This window comes from Canis lupus, chromosome 17 (genome assembly GCF_048164855.1).
Source record: "Canis lupus baileyi chromosome 17, mCanLup2.hap1, whole genome shotgun sequence".
Taxonomy (NCBI): domain Eukaryota; kingdom Metazoa; phylum Chordata; class Mammalia; order Carnivora; family Canidae; genus Canis; species Canis lupus.
In genome coordinates this window covers 13,584,336-13,605,062 of record NC_132854.1, presented here as the reverse complement: position 1 = coordinate 13,605,062, position 20,727 = coordinate 13,584,336, and the positions used below count along the sequence as shown (strand labels likewise).

The 20,727-nt window shown below is 38.0% G+C and overlaps 1 long non-coding RNA gene across 1 annotated transcript in view; it reads right to left on the bottom strand.

Moving 5' to 3' along the window:
* Positions 1-5,965: 5,965 nt before the first annotated feature.
* The window catches only part of LOC140607913 (uncharacterized), a 56,964-nt gene continuing 42,202 nt past the window's right edge, over positions 5,966-20,727 (bottom strand). The window contains exons 2-3 of the long non-coding RNA XR_012009833.1: positions 10,398-10,460; positions 5,966-6,245 (exon numbers count right to left, since the gene is read on the bottom strand). This is a non-coding gene — a long non-coding RNA (uncharacterized lncRNA). The remainder of the gene's footprint in view (positions 6,246-10,397; positions 10,461-20,727) is intronic.

Below are 20,727 nucleotides of genomic sequence, written 5' to 3'. Positions count from 1 at the left end.
GAGGCACTAGTCAATGCACTAATCAGGACTACTTCATTACCAACTCCATCCCACCCCCACTATTCCCAGGAGATGATAATATCACAGTTTACCATAGGACCTTAACCAAACCAGTCTACAAAACAGTTTCTGCAATGGGCTAATAAAGAATTTACTGAAGTTTGAGGTTTGTTTGTTTGTTTGTTAACTGATCCATAACATGCCCACAGTAAAATGCCCCAAACTTGTGTGCATACCTCAATGGACTTTTAGTTATGTAACCATCAACTGCATGAAGATATAAGACACTTCTATCACTCCAAAGGGCTCCTTCATGTTCCTCTCAGTCAGTGCTACAGCCCAGAGGCAACTACTGTTCTGACTTCTTTCACCTTGGGCTATTTTTGTCTTCTTGAACTTCATATAATTAAATCACACAGTGTGTACTCTTTTGTGTCTAGATTCTTTTGTTCAGCATTATGTCTATGAAATTCAGTCCTGCTGTTCATATATCGGCAGTTTGTTCTTTCTTACCATTGTATAATGTTCTTGTTTATGAGCATACTTTATTAATACAATCTGCAGTTAATGGGCATTTGGGTTTCTCCTAGTTTGGGTCTGTTATGAATAAAGTTGCTTGAACAGGGACACCTGGGTGGCTCAGTGGTTGAGAATTAGCCTTTGGCTCAGATCCTGATCCTGGGGTCCTGGGATTGAGTCCCACATCTGGCTTTCCATGGGAAGCCTGCTTCTCCTTCTGTCTATGTCTCTGCTTCTCTGTGACTCTCATGAATGAGTAAATGAAATCTTAAAAAAAAAAAAAAAGTTGCTTTAAACATTCTTATATGTAACTCCTAGTGGACAGGCACAATGCTTATTTTTCCCCAGGTAACTATCTAAGGGTGGAACTCCTAGATCCCAGGTATGCTTGTTGTTTGGCTTTGGTAGACAGTTTTCTCAAGTGGTTGTACCAATTTACACTGGGACACAGGTTCTGTGACAGAGTTTAGTGTGCCAAATTTTTATTACAGAGTGCCATTGGGATCTCCCACTTCTGTGGGAGAAAGTAATAAGATTGGACAGAAGGAGAAGCTGAACTTCCATGTAGGGCTAACAACAACCTGGGAGAGGGGCAGGGAATTAGAATGGCCCTTCAGAATTGTCCCAAGTTGGGTCAAGTTGACTAATCCTTTATGCCCTCCATCCACCCAGTCACTGTGACGTTGGACAAGATGCAGCCTAGGAGGTCTGTGAAGGACTGGAGGTGGAGGCCATCCATCCACACTGTCAGCAGCTGAGGCAACAATCGCCTTATTGAAAGGGGATCCAGGCGGTGCCTCACAGCATCTACCAACTCCACACACCCACTCGCATACCTAGTGCTGTCAGTGTTTTTCATTTGACTCATTCTAGTGGGTGTGCAGTGGTATGTCATTGTGGTTTTGACTTTGCTTTTCTTGAAGGCTGATAATATTCATATGCTTATTAGCCATTGGTTATCCTTTTTTTTGTGAAGTATCTGTTCAGGTCTTTTGCCCATTGTTTAAATGTAATGTTGTATATTTGTAGTTCTTTATATTTTCTGGATATGTATTTGTTGATATACCATCCTCATGCAAAGCTTGCCTTTTCACACTCTGGTTGGAGTCTCTTGATAGAAGTCTTTAATTTGAACAAAGTCAATGTACCAATCTTTTCTTTTATATTTCTTTTATATTCTTCTAAAGAAATCTTTCTTTACTTCAGGGTTGTTCTTGACCTCTGTTTCCTCAGTGGTATGCTGAGTTGACCTGATGCATAGAATCATTTTAGAATAATTAGTTTTCTTTTTTAATAAGTAGTCTCCATGCCTAGCGAAGAACCCAGTGTGGGGCTTGAACTCAGAGCCCTGAGATCAAGTCCAGAGCTGAGATCAAGCGTCAGATGCCTAGCGGACTGAGCCACCCAGGTACCTCTAGAATAATTACTTTAAGCATACAGGGTTTGTTGAACAAATAAAGATGGAGTTATCATCATTAATTAGTCTTTGTTTTATATTATTGATGAAATATTAAAATATTTAATTGGCAGGTTTGGCACTTGGCCAGTGTATCCTCAAATGTATTTTACCAAATCTGTATTATTAAGTCTGTGTTAAATAGGAAAAAGGATTTCATGATCAAGTTTAGGAAACACCCAGTTAAACAAAATTAAGCAAGTTTTCTACTATAGAACCCCTTGGCATCTTCAATATTCTAATGTACATTATATAGCTTCAAGAAAGATGTTAGATTCATTCTGTCTCTAAATTATTTGACCAGAAAATGCTTTTTTTCTCAGAACATTTCACAAGACTAGTGTTTCACAGGTCACTAGTTTAGTAAATATATCTAAGACAAGGGATGTGATATCCAACAAAAACTGAGGTAAAAAAAACAAACAAACCTGAATCCAGGAATCCATAATAATATATTAAAATGTCACTAAAAATAAAGCCATTCTTTTTTTTAAGATTTTATTTTTCATGAGAGGCACAGAGAGAGACAGAGACATAGGCAAAGGTTGAAGCAGGCTCCTTATGGAAAGCCTGATGTGGGACTCGATCCCAGGACTCCAGGACCATGCCCTGAGCCAAAAGCAGATGCTCAACCACTGAGCCAACCCAGATGCCTCTTTGAAAGGAGGATATTAGTTAATAAATAACAGAAAGACTGATAAAATCAAGAAGTCATCATTTTGCAATTTTTCACATAAAAGTAGAATCAGGCAAGCATCAACTATGAATGCTAAGACCATTGGGTAAAAATGTTACAGGGAAATGGAATTTTTATGTGGTGTCAATTGTATCATTTCACAAAGTACTTCTTAATTGTTAAGGGAAAGAGTTAGCCTTATAGTAGAAATATCTGGCTGACACCAACTGAACCAAGTGATCAAACTTAGCACCACCCACAGTGGGATGAAGCCCATCATGGGTCCCTGCTGTGACACAATGGGAAGCATCCCATGTCACCTGTGTGGTGTTCTTGCCACACACATCCTGAACCTAATCATGGGAAAGCAATCAGACAAATCCACAATGTGAGACATTCCACAAGAATAGGTTTAGATGCTTCAAAACATTTGTCTCAAAAGACAAAAATAGTAGAGTGAGGATGGGGTGCTGTTCTACATTTAAGGAGACTATAGAGGCATTTTTTAAGAGGAAAAGAATGGAAACAATGCCTCAGCCTTTTCCCTACTTCTTCATCCTTCACAGGTACAATGTGCTTCCATTAGCAAAAATTTATTGCATATAGAAAGTCTCAAGAAAAAAAAAAAAAGGAATAATAAGCTCCACCTCCAAAGGAATGCACTAAAATCATGTGTGGGTATATATAGAAAAAGCCAGTCTTTCCTCTGATCTGGAAATTCAGAGGCCTCCTTCCACTGTAGATTGCACTCCACCCCTTTCCTGCTAAAAATCACTGAATTAATTCAAAGCTTTTTCCTTTAACATAAGTGATGCTCATAATGCTTACTGCTCAAATTGTCCAACTTTCACCACTTTTATGGTGACCAATACAAAATAAATATGGCCCAGGGTACTGCTGTCTGGTGGTAAAAGAGAGAACAAATAAATAATTATGGAGTTTATCCTGTGAACCCAATGAAAGATTTAAGATAGACATCAATTGTCCCCTCAAACCAACTTAAAGTTTCATTTTCTTCCTCCCCCCGTCCAAGTCCCCCAGTTCCTTCCTTCCTTTTCTCTCTCCTTCCTTTTGTCTCATTGCCACCAGTATCTTCCATGGACCTGTGCAGCTGGATTTACCCCACATCCTAAATCCAGACAATTGCTATTTAATTCATTAACAGTATTTCCTTTTGAGAACCATTTTGACCTGGTGGTTGCTCTGGTTGTTTCTTTTCATAATAAATTAGTTCACTTTAGCAATTCCAGGCATTTTCATTCACCACTCAGGAACATGTGATTTACAACTAAATCAAAACAAACTCAAAATTTTCTGCACTTTCTTCATTCACTCATACAACTAGTATTTCACTGTATAATTTTTTAAGTGACATAGTTTTTCTTGTTGTTGTTGCAAATATCATCTGCCATCATTAACTTTTTTTTTTCATCATTAACTTTAAACCAGAATCAGTAATTAATGTTTGTCCTGATGTCTGTGGGGAGAGCTTCCCAAAGCTGCCAAGGCCAGGGCCTGGGGAAGGTGGGAATGGTGGAAAGAAACCCCCCGCCCACATGCAAGATTGCCTGGGATGCTGGACCCTGGCTTGGGAAACAGGGCAGATGCTCCCTGGGACTCAAGGGAGGGTCTGTGGAGGGTAAGGCCTGGTAGGGGTCCTCAAAAATGAAATGTGATACTAAGAAGTGGGAAACCCTAAAATAGTGGCCAGCCTTCTCATCACTACTTGAAAGAATTCCAGAGCAGCCAAAGAATACATCTTTTCTTCCTGTCTTATTGTATCTGCAGAATTCCTAATGCTCCTCCAAGATGACTGTGTCTTCTTTACTTTCTTCCTACAATGACTTATCATTCTCTGTCCTGAACAAACACTGTCTGACATTTCAGCACATCAGTGGCTTAGAAAAATATAATTAAAGGTAAAATGTGCTAGAACCGAACAATATAGGTACCCTAGTCACCCACTTTTAATTACATTTGGATGGATCCTCTGTTGCCATGGAAACTCTCTCCTTGGTAAATTTTGGAGGCAGGGATCTGCTCCAAGTTTCACAGTTCTGGATCTTAAAGAAATGTCTTGTTCTATTTAGAAGTTTAGAAGCTATGCTGCCACTTTTCACTGGGATAACATGCAAACTTAGCCCATATAGTTGCTCAAAACAGTTAATAGAAAAGACATGGCTTGTTTTTCATTGTTACAAATTCTTTCTATATGGAACTATTTTCTTTACTGTGTATAGGCTGGTTGATCATTAAACTTCTATGTCCAATATGGCAGCCATTAGCCACATCCCTATGTAGCTATTTAAATTTATGTTAATTAAAACTAGATAAAATACAATTCTTTAAAGTACAAGTAGAACTACTTGAATTTCAATTCACATTGCCATATTTTAAGTCCTCAATAGTCATAGGTAGTCAATGGCTACCTCTTAGGCTGTGTAGATAGAGACCATTTCCATCATAGCAGAAAGTTCTATTCAAGGACCCTACATTGCAGTAACAATCTTTTGTGTCAGACCTATTCAATTTTCTTTGCTTAGAAAAAGTAAGAGTCTAAGAACACCCATGCTAGTTTCATGTGCCTGTAATCTGTGTAGTCATAAAGGGACTTGAACTTAAGGACTCCATGTTTGGTTTAATGATTTGTTGCCACAATCTTACAATTCTTAATACTTTTGAATGAGGGACTTGGCACTTACCCACTAGATTTCTCAAATATATAGCCAGTCCTGTATGTATGAGATGGAGCTTGGATATTGAATTGTTTCCCTTCCCTGGAGATTGGTTCATTTTCAGCCTCCACTCCTATAGTCCTTAGAGAGTGATGGAAACCAGTTAGCCCATGAGCTAACACTCAGGTGTCTACAAACCTTTAGGGCATCTCATCAGAGACCCTAATCAGAGATTCAACTTTTTAAAAGATTTTATTTTTAAATTATCCCTATACCCAGTGTGGGGCTTGAACTCACAACCCCAAGGTCAAGAGTTGCATGCTCTATGGACTGAGCCAGCCAGGCACCTGAAGAATTCACCTTTAAATATATTTCTTCACAGGAATGCTAGAAGTGGAAAGCTGTGTCTTAGCACCCCCAACATTAAGAGAATGTTGAGTTCTCTTTTGAACAAGTGTTTTCTGATGTGGATTCTGAGTTGCCCACAGTAGAATTCCCTTCCTTTCAACAGGCTTGCCAATACTCCTGTTGAAGCTTGAGCCTGGTTACTTTCACTCCTCAGCCATTCATTCATCTATTCTCACAATCATTCATTCAACAAATATGAAGTATCTATTATATACAATACACTTACAGATCTGAATAAAAAATTATATGACATGAGCCCACTCTTGCCATCTGGTAAATTATGTGTAATTAACCCAACAGTAACAGCAGATATGGGATGACAGTAAAATCAAATGCAGCCTGAGTATCATCAAGGATTTATTAGCTGCTCTTCATGTTTCCATGGTCACATTAAAACAAAAACAGTAAAAACAGGATGAATGTAGCAACAATCTGACTGATTCATGTACTGTGTTATGAAGTTTTCTTCCAGACAAAATCTTGGTTGGATTTTTTTTCTCAAATATATTTCCTACCAGAAAAAGAAAAAAATAGCACAAGTAATAATAGTGTTAGTAATAATACAGTAAATACCAAAGTCATTTTTCATTTGCTTCTGGAATTTACTATATGACATGCTTTTCTGAAAACTTTGATTCCTAATTATGCTTGACTTAAACTAACATTGCATTGGTGTTGCATTCCGTGACCTTATATGATCCATGCATGTACCAAATGGCAGAGGGAAGACAGTATGTAATTAAACTGGCGAAACAAAAATCTGCAAAGGCAGGGACACGCATACTGAAAACTGTCACTTTAAGAAGTATTCTCTCCTTCAATATCTTGGGGGCTTGCAATAATTCAAATATTTTTTTTAAAGATTTTGTTTATTTATTCATGAGAGACACAGAGAGAGGCAGAGACATAATCAGAGGGGGAAGCAGGCTCCCTGCGGGGAGCCCTGTGTGGAAACTCAATCCTAGGACCCTGGGATCACGACCTGAACCAACAACTACTGAGCCACCCAGATGCCCCCTTGCAAGAATGTATACCACATAAGTTGACTAAGAAAGAAGAGCAAAGGGAATATAAAGTAAAAAAAAAAAAAAAAAATTAGAAAAAAAAACAAGGGTACAGTTATTATTCACAATGCACGCTGATGGTCCTAAATTTCTAAAAGCTGAGCTCTTCATACAGAGTTCCCTGGCAGCCAAAGGCAAGAGGAAAACAAAACTAAAGGATTCAAAATGTTCTTGAGTTAAAAGCTAACCAACTCTGGAGATTTGTTCCAGATATTTCTGTGGATCCTCATACAGGACACACTGTATGATGCAGCAAAGGATACCATCAACTACATAGTGGGGACTATTCTTTGTTAGTCTTGTGATCCCTGCCACTTATTTACTCTTTCCAATGCTTAATGTTTATACGATACTTTTCTGGATTTTCAGCAAAGGGGCAGGTCTTGAAATAATCCTACTTAAAGTATTCCAGAAAGATGAGGGTTTTTGTTACTCTCAGGCACAGTGATATTACCAATTGATGGCAAGTGAACTTTTTAAAATGAGATGCATGAAGATAGGACCCTTGTGAGGTGCCTCAGAATTTAGAGCTCATATTATTTTACAGAAGATCCTCCTCAGATCTCTCATTACAGGTAGAATGAAGTACACTGAAAGTGTAGGAATAGAAGAAACAGACGTAGAGGCAGCAAGACGGAGGAAAGAGTAGAGAACTGTCTGGAGAAATTAGCCTCATTGGATTCAGAATCCTACACCATGACACGGAGGATGTCCTGTGAGAAGATGCTAGACATTCAACATCTAGAGGCAGAGCTGGAGTCCATGGGCACTCCAGGCATGGCATCAGAGCAGTGTTTGAGAGTTCTAAGTCCATATGGACTGTGTGTGTGTTTTCTTTTATTTCTTTATTATTTAGACATAATTGACATTATCTGTTTCATACATTTTTGTAAGAGACATAATTTTAGAGCAGTTATAGGTTCACAGAAAAAATAAGCAGAGGTATAGAGAGCTCCCATACACTCCCTGCTCTCGACGCATGCACCATCTCCCACGGTATCAACATCCCACACCAGAGTAATACATTTGTTACAATCAATGAACCTATGTTAACACATCATTATCATCCAGAGTCCATTAGTTTACGATAGAACTCACCCATGATGTTGCACATTCTATGGGTTTTGACAAATGTGTAATGACATATATCCACCACTATAAGCCTATATTTTTTTAATTGAGTTATAATTGACATATCATGTTCTATTAGTCTCAGGAGTATAACATAAGGATTCGATATTTGCATATATTGCAAAGGGATCGCCACAATAACTAGTCAACATTTATCACCATACATAGCTACAAAATTTTTTTCTTATGGTGAGAACTTTCAAAATTGAATCTCCGTAACATTCAAATATGTAATATGGTATTGTTAACTGCAGTCAAATGCTGTATATTACATACTGGACTTATTTATTTTATAACTGAGAGTTTGTATGTTTTAGCCACCTTCACTCATTTCATCTACCTCCCCACCCCGCCTCTGTCTGCCAACCAAAAATCTATTCTCTGCATTTATTTGCTGTTTTAAAAACTCCACATATAAGTGATATCATATGGTATTTGTCTTTCTCTGACTTATGTCACTTAGCATAATTCTCTCAAGGTCCATCCATGTTGTCTCAAATGGCAAGATGTCATTCTTTTTATGGCTGAATAATATTCCATTACATATATAATATTCCATTATATATATAGGTATATATAATGAAATAATATTACATATTATATATGTTATAAACACACACATATACATACATCACATTTTCTTTATCCATTACCCATTAATAGACAAGCCTATATGTTTTTATCTTCAGAAAATCACAGTTCCTTATAGTCCCCTAGCTAGACTTGACCATGATGTCAGTTAGAGCTCAGAGTAGGAAAACAGCCAGCACCAAGTCCTCTTGTTGTACAGCAGAAATCAGTGGGTTCCAGGGCACTGGAGTGAGATAGATGGTGGACTTTCAGTTCAGGAGTTTTTTCTGATTAACTCCAAGTTTGACTTTCTCTAGTCTGGGTCTGGAAAGCTATACATTCTAGTGGGAGTTGGAAATAGCATGTATAATGAAAAATAATGGAGTGTGGGATAAATTTAATTACGAAAAGCCAATTATAATTTTACCTCAGAAGACTAAGATGCTTCGGGAAGTGAATTGAATTTTAAAGTTAATTAGGCAATAATATATTGCACCATTTCTTGAAAATCTTTATAAAATTTATGTGTTCAATTTCAGAGTTACAATAGCAGCAAGTTTTTAGGTCAATATACCTGTTTGTGGTTCTCCATTAAACTAGCCATGAAAATACTAAAAACCAAAAACTGTCGAAATGTTAAAGTCAAATAAATTAATTAAATAAAAAATTTTTAAAAATAAAGGTGCTAAAGTCAAGTTGGGATTTCTACTAACTGCAATGTCCCTATATTTTACCATAGTTTCTCACACACACACACACACACACACACACATCCACATTAACTTGAAGGCAAAGTATAGAAATAATTCCATAATGGTAAAGGAAAAAAGAGAAAGAGAGAGAGATGTTTCTTATAATTACTGTATCATCAATATTTAACATGGTTCTAGAAGTTTTACTCACTGAATCAAGAAAGAGTTAGATAAGAACTAGAAATTAGAAGGGGTTCCTGGGTGGCTCTGGTAGTTAAGCCTCTGATTCTTGATTTCAGCTCAGGTCATGATTTCAGATCTCAGAGTCATTAGATTAAGCCCTATGATCAGTTCTGCACTCAGCTCAGAGGCTACTTAAAATTCTCTCTCTCTGCCCCTAGCCCCCTAAAATAAATAAATTTTTTAAATCCTTAAAAAAAAGAAAGAAAAAAAAAAAGAAGTAGAAACTAGGAGAAAAAAATACCACAGGTACATAATTGTCTATTTGGAAACCTTAGAAAATTAATTAGAAAACTATGATAACTATAATAAAAAGGAACACAAATATACACAATTCAACATTAACTCATTATTGGGGAAAAAAAGCAAACCAAAGCAATGCAACATCAGTCAAAATGCCAGTTTTGAGGGAATTGATAAGATGATTATATAGTTCATCTGGAAAATAAATGGAAAGAAATTAGAACCTCTTAATAATGTAGAGAAATGTTGAGGGGCAACGAATCATGGGTGCCTGATCTTAAAGTGATTGATGAAAAATAAATAAATAAAATATCACATGTTTTGGACTCAGACCTGGTTGAAGCTATACCAATTACTAGCTGGGTTATCTTGGGCAAATGGCTTAACTTTTCTGAGATAATATTTTTTCATCTAGAAAATTATTATTTTATATATAAAATATATATAAAAACAAAGGGTGGTTAGAATTAAGAGATTATTTTATCTCTTAGCACAACAGCTTCCACATTTACACTGTTATTACATTAGACAACAGAACCTTCAGGAAAACATGTTCCATGAACTAAAAGAGAATCACTTTTTAAACCTGGTAAAGCAAATAATTTGCAATGAAGCCACGCTGTGAATCTTTACAGGCTACGATGATACCCATTGCCAGTATTGGTGAAGTAGATCCTAGAGTGAAAAATGTTCCAAAATTACCGGAAAGTAATTTTAAAATACCTATCAGGAACCTCAAAAATGTTTCTGCCTTTGACTCGATAATTCTATTTCCAGGAATCTAACCTAGAAAAAAAGATAGACAGGAGTAAATATATTAATTGATGTGTTATATATAACAACTCAAATATGCAAAAAAAAAAACTATTAAGTAAATATACCAACGTTAAAATTCTTAGGCTATCTATATTCTTGCAAATAAAGAATTATAAATGGCATGATAAAATAATCACAGCAGAATAAAGAATATATATACTGTAAAATCTCAACTTTGTAAGTTAAAATCATGTAGATTCCTGTATCTACTTATGACAGAAAGAAATTATAACAGTATCTCTGGTTTGTTGAATTTGTTTTTGTATGTTTTCTAAATATTCTACAATAGGTATTTACTTATTAATAACAGAAAATATATGTTATTTGAAGTAACATCTCTGAGAACAATTAGACTTCTATAAATCAAGAAATCTAAACATTCTTTAAATGAAATGAAATAGATAAGACTACTTTCCTGTGTTAGTATTATTTAATTAGTTTTAATAATGCTTTGGCATTGATTTCAATTATTTAGAAGCCTTGGGGTTATCTCCAAAAATATTAGTCATTGTAAAATATTTGTAATATTAGAGAATAGAATGTTAGGCCTAATATGGTTCAGGGGAATGACAGACTATTTATTCCCTGGAATTGTATACATACATGTTTATGTTTTAACTGTTATTAATAAAGTTAACCACTCTTGTAATTTTTCTCTCTTAAAAAAGAAATTCAATTAAAAAAATAATTGCGAGTCACAGTTATCTGAATTCTTGTTAATGAAAATTCTATCAAATGAAAATTAGAGAGTACCTGTATATAATAATTTTCTATACTATTGAGGCATCGAGCATGGCCCTCGAGACACGTCAGATCTTGGTGCAAATTCCAATTAACTCCCTTGCTAACTATAGATCTTGACTCTGTCCACATTATTTCACCTCTACCAACCTTGGTTATCTCAACTGAACAATGGGGACAATTGTTAAGTGTTGTTTTGAGTAATTCCTGGCATACCTGTGGCTAGGGCTGGAAAATCCAGGCTTTGCCCCCAGAGAACTAAATTTACAGAACAAAATTTTAAATAGAAAGATAGAAAGCAGTGTGCAATTTAAAGAAGTGTCGTATTTAGAAGATAAAATGTACTCTCATAGCAGCACAGAAAAAAACTAAGTTCATGACAAAGTGAGTGAAAACAAATGGCTAAAATTGGAATAACAGACCAGAGGGTGTGTTCAAAGCTAGTTTGCTAGTTTGGCTTCTCTAGGGTTCCCTGCTGGGCCCTGCCCCACCTCATTCCTCCTTTCTATCCAGGAGAGTGAGAAATGGAGTTTTCTGGTAAACTGAATATTCTGATTCACCAATATTACCATAAATACCAAAGACAGCTGACACATTCCCAGTAACTGAAATCTTTTCATAAAATGTACCTTATCTGAAAGAGCTCTGAACATAATCTTAGATTGTGAATATAGATTGTATCTGAATCTCTGTAGATTGAAATGTTAGCTCAAGATCTTACAAGGTCTCAGGTTGTCCATTGGAACATTACTGGCATTAAACAGTACATGAAAGCCTGGTTGTTTTCATTTTATGGCTCTCTGTGTCCTTTTTGAATAAGAGTTTGTGACAACAAATGTTATAATTACAACTATTGAAAAAACATAAATTACAATTTGTCAAGAATCTCCTGTATTGCATCAGAAACAAATTAGGGTAGATTTTGCTGAGCGCAGTAACTGTATGGATACACAAAGAAGACTTAAATATTTTAAATTACCCTGTTTTGGACAGTTGCCTTGAAAAGTGAATAAAAATCAAATACTGTGGGATTTTTATTTTGGGTATTTGTGTTACAAATGTACACACTGACCTTTAGCAAGTCAGAAATCTCTAGGGCCCAAGCAAAAAAATCAGACATAGCAGAACAAATCTTAAATCCACACCCATTGTCTTTACAGTGTTTGAGAAGATACAAAGAGGGGAACTCAAGAAGAAGAAAAAAAGCAGACATAAGACAAATAAAATATTCAGAAGTCTGTAAAGAAATTAATTTTAAGAAGGAGAATCAATATGAAAAGCTCAGTATTATTTGGCACTGATCTTTCTGACTTTTTTTAGCCCTGGGGGGAGGGACAACGTTGATAGAAGAGGAGCTAAAACATTGCTGGCTTCTAAATGTATATTACGGTCCAAGATTGTGCAAGTTAATCGTCCGGGGGGAGAAAAAAGATAGCATTTGGTTTTGGCAGGGAGCTATAGAGTTTGCAAAGTGGTAAGCCTGGACAGTGGAAACATTGGCTCAGAGGTGGGAAATAGAGACTTAAATCAAGGATTGACAGAGATTTGAGAGATCTTGTGTACCTGTTGGAGGTAAATAGGATAATCAACCCACCAGGCTTGACCTAGTTGAAAAATTTCTCAGAAGTCATTCCCAATCTCTCTTAGAATCCAGCTATGGATATTAAAAGAATAATGTCTAGCTAAGTTTTGCGATATGTTGGACAAGAATCTCAAGAACTATCTGCTAAAGATAAATCAATTTGAATTCACTTTAATTTAAGCATAAATGGTATACATCATTTTGTAGAGTAGAAGAAGGTATCAGAAAACTAGATATTTTAATAAATCAACACCCAGTGGCCTTCTTGCTGATTACTAAGCATTCTCACATTTTATTTTATTTTTAAGCCCTATGCAGGGCTTGATCTCAAACCGTGAAATCAAGACCTGAGCTGAGATTAAGAGTCTCATGGTTAACTGACTGAGACATCCAGGTACTCTGAGCTTTCTCACATTTTATTTTATTTTATTTTATTTTATTTATTTATTTATTTATTTATTATTTATTTATTTATCTATTTATTTATTTGCTTTCTCACATTTTAAACCATTGTTAGACCTTGGTAAATTCTAACCTGCTTCATCCTTAATCATTATACTTAATATCATAGAACTTGAAGGTAACCTGGAGATCACCTAGTCCAAATCCCCAGTCTTACCCATGAGACCAGAGGTTTATTTTTATTTTTTATTTTATTTTTTTTAGAGACCAGAGGTTTATAACTGCCTAAGACTCATAGATGGTCCTCTGAACCACAAATACTTCATGTCCTAAATGAGCTCACTTTGGTACAGAAAATGTGTTCCTTTTCTTATACCCTTTATTGCAAGTAATAGTGAAAGCATTTTCTTAGTTATCTTAACTACTTTCCTTACTCTCAAATTTTTTAAATGAAACTTCAAGAAATTTTGAGATTTTTCTCTAGATTCCTGTGACACATTCCATACATCAGTGGCTTTCTTTTTTTATTATTATTATTGAGGTTTAGTTGACATACAATGTCATATTAGTTTCAGATGTCCCCACACAGTGATTTGACCATTCACTGCATTACTCAATGTTCACCACAGTAAGTGTAGTCACCCTATAACATTATTATACTATTATTGACTGTATTCCCTATGCCATACTTTTCATCTCTGTGACTTATTTGTTTTGTAACTGGAGGTTTGTGCCTCCTTCATCCCAAATTTTATTGTCTTCATTCATCCCATTTATCCATCACAGCTTATTCTGCAATGACTATGTAAATACACTATGCATGGCTCTCTGGACATAGAGATTGAGAAGATATACAGACTGCTTTCCAGATCTCAGACTGATCCAGGAGATCCAGGTAAATCAAGCATTACCCTCCATTGATCCTTTCGGTAGAAAGAGGGGCTTTCTCTTCTGCTAGAGAACGAGGGTAGAAGAATGGATAAGTTTAGTTAAATTTTAAGTGTTGACTTCAACTTTCTACAAGGTGTTCCAAACCAAGCAATGAAGAAATGTCATACAATTTTAACTGCATTTTCTGCAGATCTTACAGTTTGATTCATGGTCAAAGTACTTTTGCTGACATCTTCAACTTCCTTCTATAAGTTCATACTTCTTATGTGTGCCTGCCTGAATGACCTTCAGAAGTCTACCCCTTCATCCTGGGGCTCCCAGTTCTCAAAGTTGAAAAACAAAGCATGAACACTTAAGAATTTTCCCATTTGTTTTTAGACACATTATTTGAGTGCAATTAGTGTCCACTTGTGATGTGTCCTATTTATGATGTGCTTCATGAGACTCTAAGGATACTCTCTGTTGCAACCATAGAGGTTTTTTTTTAATTGAAAAATCTTTAGTTCTCAAAAGAAAATCAGTACATGCTTATTATAGAAAAAGTAATCAAAAGTCTTTTGCTCCTGATTTTAAGCACTTTAAACTAAAAATCCATTCATGCTGATAGAAGACTCTTCCAGAGTAGAGGTGCTAAGGACCTGTGATAGTCTATTTACTCTTGTATCAAGAGAATCTATAGAGAGAACATAAGGGTCTTGATGGGAAAAGTCTGAGTTAGTCTCAGCTTGATTGCAGCTAGCTTCCTATGTTCAGGTTGATGAGAGAAGGCCATGCTTACAGCTGAATTTTCTCAAGTGGCTTGATTTTAAATTCAATGTCGTTGTGAAGACATTTGACTCCCAGCCTGAGCTGTGTTTTTCCACTCTCATGAAGGTCAGTACTGGGCTTTTCCTATTCACTTATGCCTTCTCTAGCATGATGAACCACAGAGTGGGGATAGGCACATTCTACCCTTGCTGGCTGAGTGATAAATTAAACCAGGAAATTATGACCCAATGTAAACATTTCTGCAGAGCATACCAGGTCATTGTGCCTTTAAGGACATAATGGTCCTTTAATTAAAAAAGAAAGAAAGAAAGAAAGAAAAGGTGGGTACATCTGGGGGGGAGAGGTCTTCCAAGTATAACCAAGCAGATTTCAACACAAAAAAATGGTAAGAAAAGTTTAGACTTCAATAATAGTAATAGTTAATACCTATTGTACTTATTATGTATCAGATACTATTCCCAATATTTTACAAGTATTAACCAATTTAATTCTCACATCAGCCCCTATTTTAGAAATGAGGAAACAGACCAAAAATCATTAAGCCATTTTGCTTAAGATCATATCACTGGTGTGTTCTGAAGATCACATCACACAGAACTGGGATGGAACACAGAGCTGGCTCCAGAATCTGTCCTTAATCACCACACAAACCACCTCTATAAGGGAAACTTGATGCTAAGATCTTCCAGCTAAATTAAACTGCAAGTTGTTTCTCGAAACCTCTCCTTTGGAATCTACAAAACGGCTTGAAAACTGTGCTTGGCTTGAGATTCAGGGGTGTTGAATTGCTAAGGCTTGTGAGTTCTGCCTCAGGAGTAGGAGCTCCTGTGACTGGTTTATGGTCATACTCATGGCCCTTGTAGACTGGCTATCATATGTCACACCCTGCAGATCAACATGACATCTAATTAAGGCTTATGTTTATCTACTCTTGGTAAGAAAACACGGTATTCAGGGGGATTCAATGTTTGGATGACTTAACAATTAGAACTGCTGTATTGGAGGGAGCTTTTATAAGAAGCTTCTAGAAGTCTCTCCATAGCCTTTGGGCTCCCTGCCAGAGGGCATCATAATGGTGCAGCCAATAGTACACATTCGTTTCATCAATCAGTGTCTGCACAGTAACTGATAGTACCACCAAATGAAGATTATCCAGGAAAATGTATTTATAAAGTGATAAGGTTCAAAGGTGTGGATGGAGTAGAAGGGAAGCACAGGGAGAGTGTAGGCACCTGAGATAGTAGCAGTAGCACTGTGCAGGTCTCTAGACCTGGGGCAGAGATGAGAGGGAGTGCCTACAGCATCTGGAAGGCCCAAGGCTCTTGGTTGCTTTGAGAGGAGCACCCATCCTCAATCAAGGAATGTAGCCCTCCCAAGGTGACCTTATAGGAAGAGAATTGAGAGAATAAATACCCCATCCTCATTCTCTTTCCTTCCCCAGATTTCTTGTTAGAAATGCTTTTTGGCTGGACCCAGAAGTGAGCAAAGAGGATTGAGATTGCTTTGGTGTAGTCCATAAAAGTCAGGATTAGGCTTCCAAGGTGAAGAACTGTGGAAGAAGAGGGAGAGTGGATCTGGAGAGGGGTATTTGGAGACAAATAACACAGGGCTCAACTAGACCACCAATAGATCAACGCTGAGGGAGAGCTCACACCAATGGGAAAGAGATCCAGCATGGGAGATGGGGATGTCAGAACAATGACGTATGAACAAAGAACCAACACAAGATAGCCTTGTTCTCTTTATGCCATAATCATGGCAAGCTGAGCCACGCAGCCTCAAGGTATAAATACAACCCATGGCTAGGGGTCAATGGGTCATTCTGTTCCCTGGTTATTGCACTAAATGATGTGCAGAAAACATCTGGAGTCAGAACAGAGCCATCTCCATCAGGACCCAAGGTTAACCACGGATTTGACAATCATGGTCACAGAGGTAAAGTTCTGTATAACCTGTATCCTTTATCCTGACAGAAATGCTTGCTGAAAAGCTGTAAATGAACAGTGAATGCCTTTAACCTGTATTTCCTTTTTTTAAAAAATGCTTTAGTAACTTTCATTAGATTAACCTTCCCAAAGACAACAACTAGAAACTCCGAAAACAAGTTTATTTAATTTTCTTGATTTTATTTCAGGTTTATTGCAATATAATTGACATATATAATATTGTGCAAGTTTAAGGTATGCAACGTGTTGATTTGATATTTTTGTATATTGCAAAACGATTACCACCATAGCCTTGGCCGACATCTCCATCATCTCATGTAACTACCATCTCTTTTTTGCGGTGAGAACATTTTTAAGATCTACTCTCTCAGCAACATTCAAGTACATACTACAGTGTTATTTACTATAATCACCATGCTGTACAGTGGATCCCCAGAACTTATCCATCTTAAAACTGGGATTCAGTATTCTTTGACCAACCCATATTTTCCTAAATCTTTGTATACAAATTGCATTTGAAACCAAAACAATAGCTTTATCTGAATCATAGCTCTAGAATCTGACTATGAGGCAACAAAGCAATGAGCAGGATCCAGAAAACAACAGCCTACATGCCCCATCCAGGACCCTTACATCTACTTTTGTAAATAAAGTTTTATTTGGATACTGCCGTGGTCATTCATTAACATATTGTCTGCTTTTATGCCACAATGGCAGAATTGACTAGTTGTGACAGAGACCATATGGCTGACAAAGCCAAAGTGTCTATTCACTATCTGGCCCTTTACAATAAAGTTTGCCAGCACCTGAAATAGATTCAGTTTTTAGAGGGGAATGTGCTGTATGGTAATGTCATGACTGTGGTTGTCAGTTGCTATCTACCATGGGACTCAAACTTGGAAAAGGCAGCAAATACATCTATCTTGTTCTCTTGTTCACAGCACAGAGCTTAGGACAGAATGGGTGCCCAGTGAAAATATGCTCCTGTGCAAAGCATATGTGTACCTAGGGAAGGGCTTAGACCCCATGCCATCGTTCTGCAAAGAAATGTCCCCTTAAAGAGACACAAAGTATTTCCTTACTGTGGAATTGTATTGCATTTGTCCATAACTGGCTTTGTTTGAGATTTTGTTCTTTTTCCTTCTCCTTCACTTAGCTGAAAATCCTGATTTGAACTGTTTGAGGAAGAGAAAGAAAAACAATTGGTAGTTGTGCCTGGTGTACCCGGAATTTCTCAGGCTGTTTTCTGCATCTGTTTCCCGAATCATGTCTAGGATATCGATTTAGTAGGTGAAGACTAAGCCCAGTGTTGCCAAATGTCTCTCAGTGATTCTGACCCTTAGGCTTCACTGTGTCCCTGAGCTATTTGCCAGATCTCTCAGACTCTGCTCTATGAAGGGTAAGACTTCACTGCAAGTCAGGTGACCTGGCTTCTAGCTATGCAGGCTGAGAGAGAAGGTAAAAATTCTCACTTCAGAGAATAGTCTTGGAATCTTCCAAGACTTTCATTCGTTCAACAATTATTTATTAAGTGGTTTATTCTGCGCTGAGCATTCTGCTAGGTACAAGAGATGCAGCAGGGAGCAAAATGGGCAAAAATAAAATAAAATTCTTGCCCTCATGAACATACCAGGTGTGTGTGTAAGAGAGGGAGAGAAGCAAAAATTTTTGTTTACATTAAGTAAACATATAGTATGCCAGGTAGTGATTTGTTCTATAGAGAAAATAAAGCAAGAAAAGATAAGACAGAGTGCTAAGCTCAGTGGGGAGGGGGGGGCACTTAAAAGTAGGATATCTCCCGATGCATTTGAAATATCTATTGATATCTGCAATCTTATCTACCTGCTGGCTGTCATGGTGATGGGCAAATGAGCTCTTTCCTTAACATTCAACATTATCAGAAGAAACATCACCATTGCACTAGAAAAGTCATTGGCTATTTGATCCTCACCTCAGGGAGGAGAGGAAAATAACTCATTTATTGAAAACTCAGCTTTGCTGGAGCTTGAAATTGTTAGCACTGTAATAGAGGCAATGCATCCCCATCCCCTGCCCTGAGCTTCTGGTTTGCACCTTTGCTATAACACATGGAACAAGTGGAGGTGATGACTTGATCCATCCAGAAAGTCAGGAAACAGAGCACAGAAATTGACTGAGCTGGCCACTTGGGCACAGGCTGGCCAAACCGATATGAACATTTTCTCATCAGACCCAGAAACGTGTGTGAGCCAGGTGGCTACCCTCTCACACTTTCTTCACTTCTCTGGGTATTTTCCCAACAAATGGAAAGAGCCAGTGCTTTGGAAATTCTGACCAGAGCCCTCAGTGGTCACACATGAAAATCTTCCTTTGCGCTTGCCAAGGTCCAGCCAGGGGTGCAAATCTCTGTAAGAAAGCCGGGCCTGGGGATGAGGGCTTGAGGTGTTTTTTGTTTGTTTTGTTTTGTTTTAAAGATTTTATTTATTTATTCATGAGAGACACAGAGAGAGGCAGAGACACAGGCAGACGGAGAAGCAGGCTCCCTGCAGGGAGCCCCATGTGGGACTTGATCCCAGGACCCCGGGATGCCAAAGGTAGATGCTCAACCACTGAGCCACCCAGGTGTCCTGGGGCTTGAGTTTGAAGCATACACTGAACACATTGGAAAGCATGACAAATGATCTTCTCGCAGACCTAACTGGTTTGGCCAAGCAGCTCGAATCCCTCCCAGAGCGCTTGGGGAGCATTGTACTGAGACTGAGAACTTAGCATTATCATCTAGCCCCATCTCTCCTGCTCCGGACAACGGGAGGGCTTTCAGGCCTAGTCCAAACAAAACCTAAACTGCCATCCCTCAGAGCGTACGAAGGAGCTGTGTGATCTACTCTCCAAGCCAAGAACCCCAAGTACCCTGTGAACAGAGGGGTGGAGGTGAGATGACAGGAGGGTTATAGAGCCTCCGTGATGATCTGGGGGCGGGGGGAGGGGGGGTCAGCTTCAGCAGGATTGAGGATGACTGGCTCCTGAAGCTCCACAGGGGCTGGTTGAAGACTGGGTTCCTCCAGCCTCAAGTGGATACAACCCATCTCCACCTCCCCAATTTGCCTGGGAGCCAACAAGTCTGCAGTGTGGGGCTGGGAACCAGGGTTTCCCAGGATCCGGCCATGGGCCAGAGTTAATTCGAGCAAAGTTCAGGATTTCCTGCTGCCCCTGTGCTCAGGGTCCCTCCAGCTCAGCTGGTCCCACGGAGCAGCCCTAGGAGCGCCCCAAATATGCTTCTCGGTCCCTACTAGTTTCCTTGGTATTGTTGCCCTTTCCCACACTGGAGGCAGAAAAATAATCTTTTCATCCTTAGCTTCTTGCCTTCCCCCTTTCTTCTTCCCCTCACTCCAAATACCAGTAAACTAAAATTGTTCTTAAGATTTTTAAAGATATAAATCAACAAAATCATCTCTTTAGTTCTCCCCATTTAAGAGTTTGGATGAGACCATCTGCCTGAGTTGATGGTTTGGGCTGCCATTGCCCTGTTTGGGGGAGATAATAATAAGTCCAACCCTCTTTTTGTACCTACGCCAAGACATACTGCATTTAAGGAAGGCTGAAATTCCCCAGGGCATCCTCTTTCTGATGTTTTAAATATTTGCTTATTTTTCCCACAGGAAACTTTACAGTTAGTGTGCGTTCCTAAAGGGATCATCTGCCCCCTGTGTTTCCCTCTTCACCAAATCCTTGGACCACTCATTACCCTCATTTCTTCTGGTCTGACACCTCATTAGCAGGACAAGAGGCTTCCCTTTGTGTTGCATGACCAATGGCAGCCAGTTTTATTTGCTCAGTAAAGCTTACCTATTGCCTTGCTCAGGACTCCTCTTCCTACAGAAGAAGCTTCTCCAAAAGCCAATTGGACCTCATTATTTTTTAATCTTCC